The sequence below is a fragment of the Idiotropiscis lumnitzeri genome, unplaced genomic scaffold, assembly GCF_059441095.1.
Source record: "Idiotropiscis lumnitzeri isolate Australia: NSW breed Sydney's pygmy pipehorse unplaced genomic scaffold, RoL_Ilum_1.0 HiC_scaffold_183, whole genome shotgun sequence".
Taxonomy (NCBI): Eukaryota; Metazoa; Chordata; class Actinopteri; order Syngnathiformes; family Syngnathidae; genus Idiotropiscis; species Idiotropiscis lumnitzeri.
The window spans coordinates 256,654-270,328 of record NW_028283721.1 but is presented as its reverse complement, the minus strand read 5'-3'; positions in this window follow the sequence as shown (position 1 = coordinate 270,328).

The window sequence follows — 13,675 nt, the reverse complement described above, 5'->3', positions numbered from 1 at the left end:
CTTACTGTGACGCGAGCATGCCCTCCTCCTCCGGAGCTTCCATTCGGTTAAACTTAGGGGCCGCTTGGCACCGCCCGTGCCCGGGGAAGGTGTTCCTCTACGGCTTAACTGCCACGCACGCCGGCCGGAGCTCTGGTACGGTTCAAACCGCGCGAAACGTCGCCACCGATCGTGTCCGGGGGAACGTGCTCTTCTTCGTCCACTCTCCTCTTCGCCCACGCTCTTCTTCGGCGCACGCCGGCCGTCTAACTGCTCCAGCGCCCCGTCGTGCCGCTCGGCGAAACTACAATGCCCCCGAATATTTTTTAGACCCGCGAAGCACTGAACCCGCGAAAGGTGAACCGCGAAGTAGCGAGGGTTCACTGTATGTATAAGACCAAGACCTACAAAAAAGTCTCTTGGAGCAATGAGCTAGGTTTTACAGGAAGTCGGCCATTTTTAATTTACTTAAAAGGGGGCGGGTCACCACAATGGACTTTGTGTAGAAATTATTATTGGGGCCCGAGCAGCGACGGCGGCGAGGTCCCTATTGTTTTTGAAGAAATTATTATTAGGGCCTGAGCAGCGACCGCTACGAGGTCCCCATTGTTTTTGTGGAAATTATTATTATTTTTATTATTATTATTAGGGCCCGAGCAGTGACCGCTGCGAGGTCCCTATTGTTTTTCTAGAAATTGTTATTAGGGCCCGAGCTGCGACGGCTGCGAGGTCCCTATTGTTTTTGTAGAAAATATTATTACTTTTATTATTAATAATATTATTATTATTATTATTATTAGGGCCTGAGCAGCGACCGCTGCGAAGTCCCTATTGTTTTTGTAGAAATTATTATTATTATTATTTTTCCGATTGTTCGATCGCATTTTTGACCCCCGAAACATGCACAAAAACTCACCAAACTTGGCAGTCTCATCGGGCATGGCGAAAAATTTGATATTTTAACGTCTAATATGAACAGGAAGTGAGTTATGAATTTTTGAAAGTCCGACTTTTGCCCTTTTTTGCATGTTTACAGGGGTCATTCTTTTGCACCCTGATCCTAAAGGCTTCATCTGATTGCCTTAAAATTCTGTCTGTAGCATCTGAAGACCTGGGACAAACACTGGGGCTAAAATTTTTTGTTTCCGAAATACTATATGACAGGGGCGGGGCTTCAAAGTTTTCACTTAAGATTTCCTTCGCCGCAATGGACAAAATGCTTAATAACTCTCCTGCACATGCTGCTAAAAATCCAAAACTTCACATGTACATAAAGAGTCTGTACCTGAAGACATCTATATGTTTATATTCAGTTATACACCTTGCGCCAATCAATATCATTTTTTACATTTTGACGTACTGCACGGTGCCCTTTTAACGAATCTGATTGAAAATTGGCTAGAAAAGACTCAAGACATTGATCTTACTCTATCCCTATTTTTGTGACTTTCCTTCGAAGGGCGTGGCTATTACGGTGCCGCAGAGTCTGATTATTCTCCGTGGCAACAAAAGTTCCTGCAAAATGATTCAGATGATCCATCTTCTCGAAATTTTTCACATTTGAGGATATTCAGGCCCTGAAGACGGCTGCCAACTTATTTTTGATCGCAGTGGTAGCGCCACCAACTGGTTAAAACAAATACAAATTATTTTCGTTGATGTTTTTCTCCGGGCAGGTTAACAAAATCTACCTTATATTTGCTCGGATGAGTGTTTAGGCCTTGAGCATGTCACAATACAAAAGTCTTTCGCCTTCTTCAGAGTGTCACATGATGGTGTCTTGTGACCCGTCTTTATCAGCTGATGTTCCATGAGGGCGTGACTTACCTGTCACAAGAATGAAGGCAAGTCACGCCCCCCGCTGTCCGTTCACTCTGCCAAGATGCTGGTCCAGGTGGTAGAGAGGATGAAGGCTCCCTTGTCTCTGTTCATGGTTTTTATGCCTCGCTTGCAGATCTCAATGGCCTCTCTGATCCAGCGCTGTTGTTTGTTCTCTTCTGTGCGGATGACCCTGCCCTTCTCCCGGTATGATGTGGTATTCCCTTTTGCAGTGGTCAGTGATTGCTGATTTGTAATGTTCATGTTGTGCTTGTTCTTTTACTGCTCTGATTTTTTAATTTTTTTGACAGGTAAGTCACACCCTCATGGAACATCAGCTCAAGACACCATCATGCGACACTCTGAAGAAGGCGAAAGACTCGCCGAAACATGTCAGGTAAAAAATTATCCTAAAACATAATTGTCTGCTTTTAATGAATCAGTCAAATATCAATAATAAGAAGACAAAATGAACCTAATACAAATAAATGAATGCTTAATAACTCCCCTGCACATGCTCCTAAAAATCCAAACCTTCACCTGTAAATAAAACGTCCTGACCTGAAGACATCTTAATGTTATTATTTTGTTATACACACAGTGCCGCCAAGTGGAATCAAAAATTTTTTTTTATTTTAATTTTCACGTACTGCACGGTGCCCTTTTGACGAATCCGACTGAAAATTAGTCAGAAAAGACTCTAGACAATTATCTTACTCTCTGCCGAATTTTGTGACGTTTTGGCAAAAGGCATGGCTATTACGGTGCTGAAAAGCCCGATTGTACTCTGTGGCAACAAAAGCTCCAGCAACATGACTCAGATGATCCTATCTTCTCGAAGTTGCACACATTTGAGGATACTTAAGCCCTGAAGACATCTACCAACTTATTTTTCATCGTAGTAGTAGCGCCACCAACTGCTTATAGCTAATACAAGTTATTTTCTTGGATGTTTTTCTCCGTGCAACTCAACAAGGTCGCCCTCATATATGCTCGGATGACTGTTTCGGGCCATGAGGATGTCATAATACGAAATTTGTCCTTTTTCATGAAAAGTTGTGGGAGTGCCATTGCACTGTTCGGCAATAAAACAACGCTGATTATGAGGTTCTAAATATGAACAACAACTCGTGAAACTTTACACACACATCAGGCCGAGCAAATTTATCAATATTTTATACGTTAGTTGTGCAGCTTTTTTGAAATGGCTCACCATGGCCCTCGAGAAATGTTAAAAAAAGCAGCCCTGGTTGAGTGTTTCACCTCGCTTTTTGTAAATTTTATGGAGTACAGTGAACCCTCGGTTATCGCGGTTAATGGGGACCGAGACCACCCGCGAAAACTGAAAATCCGCGAAGTAGCGGCGCACCTTCAAAAATGCTTAAAAAAAATATACAATATATATAATAAATATATATATATATATATATATATATACGGGGGGAGAGAGAGAGAGAGAGAGTGAAATTCATGTTATAACAAAAAAAACAAATTATTATTAAAACTTATTATTTTTTTATTCCCCAACCATTCTTTTTGTATTTATTTAATTACTCCGACTTTTACCTGCTGGTACGCCGTCCGGTGTGCCCTGTGAAATGAAAGGTGGCATTCTTTATTTATTTATTCATTTATTCATTCATAACTGACAGCCTCGCGCTCCGCTCGTGCCCGGCAGAAGAGGTGCTCCAATTCAGCTTAACTGTGACACACGCCCGCCCTCCTCCCCCGGAGCTTCCATTCGGTTAAACTTAGGGGCCGCTTGGCACCGCCCGTGCCCGGGGAAGGTGCTCCTCTTCGGCTTACTGTGACGCAAGCATGCCCTCCTCCTCCGGAGCTTCCATTCGGTTAAACTTAGGGGCCGCTTGGAACCGCCCGTGCCCGGGGAAGGTGCTCCTCTTCGGCTTACTGTGACGCGAGCATGTCCTCCTCCTCCGGAGCTTCCATTCGGTTAAACTCAGGGGCCGCTTGGAACCGCCCGTGCCCGGGGAAGGTGCTCCTCTACGGCTTAACTGCCACGCACGCCGGCCGGAGCTCTGGTACGGTCCGAACCGCGCGAAACGTCGCCACCGATCGTGTCCGGGGGAACGTGCTCTTCTTCGTCCACTCTCCTCTTCGCCCACGCTCTTCTTCGGCGCACGCCGGCCGTCTAACCGCTCCAGCGCCCCGTCGTGCCGCTCGGCGAAACTACAATGCCCCCGAATATTTTTTAGACCCGCGAAGCACTGAACCCGCGAAAGGTGAACCTCGAAGTAGCGAGGGTTCACTGTATGTATAAGACCAAGACCTACAAAAAAGTCTCTTGGAGCAATGAGCTAGGTTTTACAGGAAGTCGGCCATTTTGAATTTACTTAAAAGGGGGCGGGTCTCCACAATGGACTTTGTGTAGAAATTATTATTGGGGCCCGAGCAGCGACCGCGGCGAGGTCCCTATTGTTTTTGTAGAAAATATTATTACTTTTATTATTATTATTATTATTATTATTATTATTAGGGCCTGAGCAGCGACCGCTAAGAAGTCCCTATTGTTTTTGTAGAAATTATTATTATTATTATTTTTCCGATTGTTCGATCGCATTTTTGACCCCCGAAACATGCACAAAAACTCACCAAACTTGGCAGTCTCATCGGGCATGGCGAAAAATTTGATATTTTTTAACGTCTAATATGAACAGGAAGTGAGTTATGAATTTTTGAAAGTCCGACTTTTGCCCTTTTTTGCATGTTTACAGGGGTCATTCTTTTGCACCCTGATCCTAAAGGCTTCATCTGATTGCCTTAAAGTTCTGTCTGGAGCATCTTAAGACCTGGGACAAACACTGGGGCTAAAATTTTTTGTTTCCGAAATACTATATGACGGGGGCGGGGCTTCAAAGTTTTCACTTAAGATTTCCTTCGCCGCAATGGACAAAATGCTTAATAACTCTCCTGCACGTGATGCTAAAAATCCAAAACTTCACATGTACATAAAGAGTCGGTACCTGAAGACATCTATATGTTTATATTCAGTTATACACCTTGCGCCAATCAATATAAATCTTTACATTTTGACGTACTGCACGGTGCCCTTTTAACGAATCCGACTGAAAATTGGCTAGAAAAGACTCAAGACATTGATCTTACTCTATCCCTATTTTTATGACTTTCCTTCAAAGGGCGTGGCTATTACGGTGCCGCAGAGTCTGATTATTCTCCGTGGCAACAAAAGTTCCTGCAAAATGATTCAGATGATCCATCTTCTGGAAATCTTTCACATTTGAGGATATTCAGGCCCTGAAGACGGCTGCCAACTTATTTTTGATCGCAGTGGTAGCGCCACCAACTGGTTAAAACAAATACAAATTATTTTCGTTGATGTTTTTCTCCGGGCAGGTTAACAAAATCTACCTTATATTTGCTCGGATGAGTGTTTAGGCCTTGAGCATGTCACAATACGAAAGTCTTTCGCCTTCTTCAGAGTGTCACATGATGGTGTCTTGTGACCCGTCTTTATCAGCTGATGTTCCATGAGGGCGTGACTTACCTGTCACAAGAATGAAGGCAAGTCACGCCCCCCGCTGTCCGTTCACTCCGCCAAGATGCTGGTCCAGGTGGTAGAGAGGATGAAGGCTCCCTTGTCTCTGTTCATGGTTTTTATGCCTCGCTTGCAGATCTCAATGGCCTCTCTGATCCAGCGCTGTTGTTTGTTCTCTTCTGTGCGGATGACCCTGCCCTTCTCCCGGTCCATGATGTGGTTTTCCCTTTTGCAGTGGTCAGTGATTGCTGATTTGTAATGTTCATGTTGTGCTTGTTCTTTTACTGCTCTGATTTTTTCATTTTTTTGACAGGTAAGTCACACCCTCATGGAACATCAGCTCAAGACACCATCATGCGACACTCTGAAGAAGGCGAAAGACTCGCCGAAACATGTCAGGTAAAAAATTAACCTAAAACATAATTGTCTGCTTTTAATGAATCAGTCAAATATCAATAATAAGAAGACAAAATGAACCTAATACAAATAAAGGAATGCTTAATAACTCCCCTGCACATGCTCCTAAAAATCCAAACCTTCACCTGTAAATAAAACGTCCCGACCTGAAGACATCTTAATGTTATTATTTTGTTATACACACAGTGCCGCCAAGTGGAATCAAAAATTTGTTTTTATTTTAATTTTCACGTACTGCACGGTGCCCTTTTGACGAATCCGACTGAAAATTAGTCAGAAAAGACTCAAGACAATGATCTTACTCTCTGCCGAATTTTGTGACGTTTTGGCAAAAGGCGTGGCTATTAAGGTGCTGAAAAGTCCGATTGTACTCTGTGGCAACAAAAGCTCCGGCAACATGACTCAGATGATCCTATCTTCTCGAAGTTGTACACATTTGAGGATACTTCAGCCCTGAAGACATCTACCAACTTATTTTACATCGTAGTAGTAGCGCCACCAACTGGTAAAAGCTAATACAAGTTATTTTCTTGGATGTTTTTCTCCGTGCAACTCAACAAGGTCGCCCTCATATATGCTCGGATGACTGTTTCGGCCATGAGGATGTCACAATACGAAATTCGTGATTTTTCGTGAAAAGTTGTGGAGTGGCATTGCACTGTTCGGCAATAAAACAAAGCTGATTATGAGGTTCTAAATATGAACGACAACTCGTAAAACTTTACACACACATCAGGCCGAGCAAATTTATCAATATTTTATACGTTAGTTGTGCAGCTTTTTTGAAATGGCTCGCCATGGCCCTCGAGAAATGTTAAAAAAAAGCAGCTCTGGTTGAGTGTTTCACCTCGCTTTTTGTAAATTTTATGGAGTACAGTGAACCCTCGGTTATCGCGGTTAATGGGGACCGAGACCACCCGCGAAAACTGAAAATCCGCGAAGTAGCGGCGCACCTTCAAAAATGCAAAAAAAAAATATACAATATATATAATAAATATATAAATATATATATATATATATATATATATATATATATATATATATATATATATATATATACGGGGGGAGAGAGAGAGAGAGAGTGAAATTCATGTTATAACAAAAAAACCAAATTATTATTAAAACGTATTATTTTTTTATTCCCCAGCCATTCTTTTTGTATTTATTTAATTACTCCGACTTTTACCTGCTGGTACGCCGTCCGGTGTGCCCTGTGAAATGAAAGGTGGCATTCTTTATTTATTTATTCATTTATTCATTCATAACTGACAGCCTCGCGCTCCGCTCGTGCCCGGGCAGAAGAGGTGCTCCATTTTGGCTTAACTGTGACACACGCCCGCCCTCCTCCCCCGGAGCTTCCATTCGGTTAAACTTAGGGGCCGCTTGGCACCGCCCGTGCCCGGGGAAGGTGCTCCTCTTCGGCTTACTGTGACGCGAGCATGCCCTCCTCCTGCGGAGCTTCCATTCGGTTAAACTTAGGGGCCGCTTGGAACCGCCCGTGCCCGGGGAAGGTGCTCCTCTTCGGCTTACTGTGACGCGAGCATGCCCTCCTCCTCCGGAGCTTCCATTCGGTTAAACTTAGGGGCCGCTTGGCACCGCCCGTGCCCGGGGAAGGTGCTCCTCTACGGCTTAACTGCCACGCACGCCGGCCGGAGCTCTGGTACGGTCCGAACCGCGCGAAACGTCGCCACCGATCGTGTCCGGGGGAACGTGCTCTTCTTCGTCCACTCTCCTCTTCGCCCACGCTCTTCTTCGGCGCACGCCGGCCGTCTAACCGCTCCAGCGCCCCGTCGTGCCGCTCGGCGAAACTACAATGCCCCCGAATATTTTTTATACCCGCGAAGCACTGAACCCGCGAAAGGTGAACCGCGAAGTAGCGAGGGTTCACTGTATGTATAAGACCAAGACCTACAAAAAAGTCTCTTGGAGCAATGAGCTAGGTTTTACAGGAAGTCGGCCATTTTGAATTTACTTAAAAGGGGGCGGGTCACCACAATGGACTTTGTGTAGAAATTATTATTGGGGCCCGAGCAGCGACCGCGGCGAGGTCCCTATTGTTTTTGTAGAAAATATTATTACTTTTATTATTATTATTATTATTATTATTAGGGCCTGAGCAGCGACCGCTGCGAAGTCCCTATTGTTTTTGTAGAAATTATTATTATTATTATTTTTCCGATTGTTCGATCGCATTTTTGACCCCCGAAACATGCACAAAAACTCACCAAACTTGGCAGTCTCATCGGGCATGGCGAAAAATTTGATATTTTAACGTCTAATATGAACAGGAAGTGAGTTATGAATTTTTGAAAGTCCGACTTTTGCCCTTTTTTGCATGTTTACAGGGGTCATTCTTTTGCACCCTGATCCTAAAGGCTTCATCTGATTGCCTTAAAATTCTGTCTGTAGCATCTGAAGACCTGGGACAAACACTGGGGCTAAAATTTTTTGTTTCCGAAATACTATATGACGGGGGCGGGGCTTCAAAGTTTTCACTTAAGATTTCCTTCGCCGCAATGGACAAAATGCTTAATAACTCTCCTGCACATGCTGCTAAAAATCCAAAACTTCACATGTACATAAAGAGTCTGTACCTGAAGACATCTATATGTTTATATTCAGTTATACACCTTGCGCCAATCAATATAATTTTTTACATTTTGACGTACTGCACGGTGCCCTTTTAACGAATCTGATTGAAAATTGGCTAGAAAAGACTCAAGACATTGATCTTACTCTATCCCTATTTTTGTGACTTTCCTTCGAAGGGCGTGGCTATTACGGTGCCGCAGAGTCTGATTATTCTCCGTGGCAACAAAAGTTCCTGCAAAATGATTCAGATGATCCATCTTCTCGAAATTTTTCACATTTGAGGATATTCAGGCCCTGAAGACGGCTGCCAACTTATTTTTGATCGCAGTGGTAGCGCCACCAACTGGTTAAAACAAATACAAATTATTTTCGTTGATGTTTTTCTCCGGGCAGGTTAACAAAATCTACCTTATATTTGCTCGGATGAGTGTTTAGGCCTTGAGCATGTCACAATACGAAAGTCTTTCGCCTTCTTCAGAGTGTCACATGATGGTGCCTTGTGACCCGTCTTTATCAGATGATGTTCCATGAGGGCGTGACTTACCTGTCACAAGAATGAAGGCAAGTCACGCCCCCCGCTGTCCGTTCACTCCGCCAAGATGCTGGTCCAGGTGGTAGAGAGGATGAAGGCTCCCTTGTCTCTGTTCATGGTTTTTATGCCTCGCTTGCAGATCTCAATGGCCTCTCTGATCCAGCGCTGTTGTTTGTTCTCTTCTGTGCGGATGACCCTGCCCTTCTCCCGGTCCATGATGTGGTTTTCCCTTTTGCAGTGGTCAGTGATTGCTGATTTGTAATGTTCATGTTGTGCTTGTTCTTTTACTGCTCTGATTTTTTTCATTTTTTTGACAGGTAAGTCACACCCTCATGGAACATCAGCTCAAGACACCATCATGCGACACTCTGAAGAAGGCGAAAGACTCGCCGAAACATGTCAGTGAAAAAATTAACCTAAAACATAATTGTCTGCTTTTAATGAATCAGTCAAATATCAATAATAAGAAGACAAAATGAACCTAATACAAATAAATGAATGCTTAATAACTCCCCTGCACATGCTCCTAAAAATCCAAACCTTCACCTGTAAATAAAACGTCCCGACCTGAAGACATCTTAATGTTATTATTTTGTTATACACACAGTGCCGCCAAGTGGAATCAAAAATTTGTTTTTATTTTAATTTTCACGTACTGCACGGTGCCCTTTTGACGAATCCGACTGAAAATTAGTCAGAAAAGACTCAAGACAATGATCTTACTCTCTGCCGAATTTTGTGACGTTTTGGCAAAAGGCGTGGCTATTACGGTGCTGAAAAGTCCGATTGTACTCTGTGGCAACAAAAGCTCCGGCAACATGACTCAGATGATCCTATCTTCTCGAAGTTGTACACATTTGAGGATACTTCAGCCCTGAAGACATCTACCGACTTATTTTTCATCGTAGTAGTAGCGCCACCAACTGGTAAAAGCTAATACAAGTTATTTTCTTGGATGTTTTTCTCCGTGCAACTCAACAAGGTTGCCCTCATATATGCTCGGATGACTGTTTCGGCCATGAGGATGTCACAATACGAAATTTGTCCTTTTTCGTGAAAAGTTTTGGGAGTGGCATTGCACTGTTCGGCAATAAAACAACGCTGATTATGAGGTTCTAAATATGAACGACAACTCGTGAAACTTAACACACACATCAGGCCGAGCAAATTTATCAATATTTTATACGTTAGTTGTGCAGCTTTTTTTAAATGGCTCGCCATGGCCCTCGAGAAATGTTAAAAAAAAAGCAGCCCTGATTGAGTGTTTCACCTCGCTTTTTGTAAATTTTATGGAGTACAGTGAACCCTCGGTTATCGCGGTTAATGGGGACCGAGACCACCCGCGAAAACTGAAAATCCGCGAAGTAGCGGCGCACCTTCAAAAATGCTTAAAAAAAATATACAATGTATATAATAAATATATATATATATATATATATATACGGGGAGAGAGAGAGTGAAATTCATTTTATAACAAAAAAACCAAATTATTATTAAAACGTATTATTTTTTTATTCCCCAGCCATTCTTTTTGTATTTATTTAATTACTCCGACTTTTACCTGCTGGTACGCCGTCCGGTGTGCCCTGTGAAATGAAAGGTGGCATTCTTTATTTATTTATTCATTTATTCATTCATAACTGACAGCCTCGCGCTCCGCTCGTGCCCGGGCAGAAGAGGTGCTCCAATTCGGCTTAACTGTGACACACGCCCGCCCTCCTCCCCCGGAGCTTCCATTCGGTTAAACTTAGGGGCCGCTTGGCACCGCCGTGCCCGGGGAAGGTGCTACTCTTCGGCTTACTGTGACGCGAGCATGCCCTCCTCCTCCGGAGCTTCCATTCGGTTAAACTTAGGGGCCGCTTGGAACCGCCCGTGCCCGGGGAAGGTGCTCCTCTTCGGCTTACTGTGACGCGAGCATGCCCGCCTCCTCCGGAGCTTCCATTCGGTTAAACTCAGGGGCCGCTTGGAACCGCCCGTGCCCGGGGAAGGTGCTCCTCTTTGGCTTACTGTGACGCGAACATGCCCTCCTCCTCCGGAGCTTCCATTCGGTTAAACTTAGGGGCCGCTTGGCACCGCCCGTGCCCGGGGAAGGTGCTCCTCTATGGCTTAACTGCCACGCACGCCGGCCGGAGCTCTGGTACGGTCCGAACCGCGCGAAACGTCGCCACCGATCGTGTCCGGGGGAACGTGCTCTTCTTCGTCCACTCTCCTCTTCGCCCACGCTCTTCTTCGGCGCACGCCGGCCGTCTAACCGCTCCAGCGCCCCGTCGTGCCGCTCGGCGAAACTACAATGCCCCCGAATATTTTTTAGACCCGCGAAGCACTGAACCCGCGAAAGGTGAACCGCGAAGTAGCGAGGGTTCACTGTATGTATAAGACCAAGACCTACAAAAAAGTCTCTTGGAGCAATGAGCTAGGTTTTACAGGAAGTCGGCCATTTTGAATTTACTTAAAAGGGGGCGGGTCACCACAATGGACTTTGTGTAGAAATTATTATTGGGGCCCGAGCAGCGACCGCGGCGAGGTCCCTATTGTTTTTGTAGAAAATATTATTACTTTTATTATTATTATTATTATTATTATTATTAGGGCCTGAGCAGCGACCGCTGCGAAGTCCCTATTGTTTTTGTAGGAATTATTATTATTATTATTTTTCCGATTGTTCGATCGCATTTTTGACCCCCGAAACATGCACAAAAACTCACCAAACTTGGCAGTCTCATCGGGCATGGCGAAAAATTTGATATTTTTTAACGTCTAATATGAACAGGAAGTGAGTTATGAATTTTTGAAAGTCCGACTTTTGCCCTTTTTTGCATGTTTACAGGGGTCATTCTTTTGCACCCTGATCCTAAAGGCTTCATCTGATTGCCTTAAAGTTCTGTCTGGAGCATCTTAAGACCTGGGACAAACACTGGGGCTAAAATTTTTTGTTTCCGAAATACTATATGACGGGGGCGGGGCTTCAAAGTTTTCACTTAAGATTTCCTTCGCCGCAATGGACAAAATGCTTAATAACTCTCCTGCACGTGCTGCTAAAAATCCAAAACTTCACATGTACATAAAGAGTCGGTACCTGAAGACATCTATATGTTTATATTCAGTTATACACCTTGCGCCAATCAATATAAATCTTTACATTTTGACGTACTGCACGGTGCCCTTTTAACGAATCCGATTGAAAATTGGCTAGAAAAGACTCAAGACATTGATCTTACTCTATCCCTATTTTTATGACTTTCCTTCAAAGGGCGTGGCTATTACGGTGCCGCAGAGTCTGATTATTCTCCGTGGCAACAAAAGTTCCTGCAAAATGATTCAGATGATCCATCTTCTGGAAATCTTTCACATTTGAGGATATTCAGGCCCTGAAGACGGCTGCCAACTTAATTTTGATCGCAGTGGTAGCGCCACCAACTGGTTAAAACAAATACAAATTATTTTCGTTGATGTTTTTCTCCGGGCAGGTTAACAAAATCTACCTTATATTTGCTCGGATGAGTGTTTAGACTTTGAGGATGTCACAATACGAAAGTCTTTCGCCTTCTTCAGAGTGTCACATGATGGTGTCTTGTGACCCGTCTTTATCCGCTGATGTTCCATGAGGGCGTGACTTACCTGTCACGAGAATGAAGGCAAGTCACGCCCCCCGCTGTCCGTTCACTCCGCCAAGATGCTGGTCCAGGTGGTAGAGAGGATGAAGGCTCCCTTGTCTCTGTTCATGGTTTTTATGCCTCGCTTGCAGATCTCAATGGCCTCTCTGATCCAGCGCTGTTGTTTGTTCTCTTCTGTGCGGATGACCCTGCCCTTCTCCCGGTCCATGATGTGGTTTTCCCTTTTGCAGTGGTCAGTGATTGCTGATTTGTAATGTTCATGTTGTGCTTGTTCTTTTACTGCTCTGATTTTTTCATTTTTTTGACAGGTAAGTCACACCCTCATGGAACATCAGCTGATAAAGACGGGTCTCAAGACACCATCATGCGACACTCTGAAGAAGGCAAAAGACTCGCCGAAACATGTCAGGTAAAAAATTAACCTCAAACATAATTGTCTGCTTTTAATGAATCAGTCAAATATCAATAATAAGAAGACAAAATGAACCTAATACAAATAAATGAATGCTTAATAACTCCCCTGCACATGCTCCTAAAAATCCAAACCTTCACCTGTAAATAAAACGTCCCGACCTGAAGACATCTTAATGTTATTATTTTGTTATACACACAGCGCCGCCAAGTGGAATCAAAAATTTGTTTTTATTTTAATTTTCACGTACTGCACGGTGCCCTTTTGACGAATCCGACTGAAAATTTGTCAGAAAAGACTCAAGACAATGATCTTACTCTCTGCTGAATTTTGTGACGTTTTGGCAAAAGGCGTGGCTATTACGGTGCTGAAAAGTCCGATTGTACTCTGTGGCAACAAAAGCTCCGGCAACATGACTCAGATGATCCTATCTTCTCGAAGTTGTACACATTTGAGGATAATTCAGCCCTGAAGACATCTACCGACTTATTTTTCATCGTAGTAGTAGCGCCACCAACTGGTAAAAGCTAATACAAGTTATTTTCTTGGATGTTTTTCTCCGTGCAACTCAACAAGGTCGCCCTCATATATGCTCGGATGACTGTTTCGGCCATGAGGATGTCACAATACGAAATTTGTCCTTTTTCGTGAAAAGTTGTGGGAGTGGCATTGCACTGTTCGGCAATAAAACAACGCTGATTATGAGGTTCTAAATATGAACGACAACTCGTGAAACTTTACACACACATCAGGCCGAGCAAATTTATCAATATTTTATACGTTAGTTGTGCAGCTTT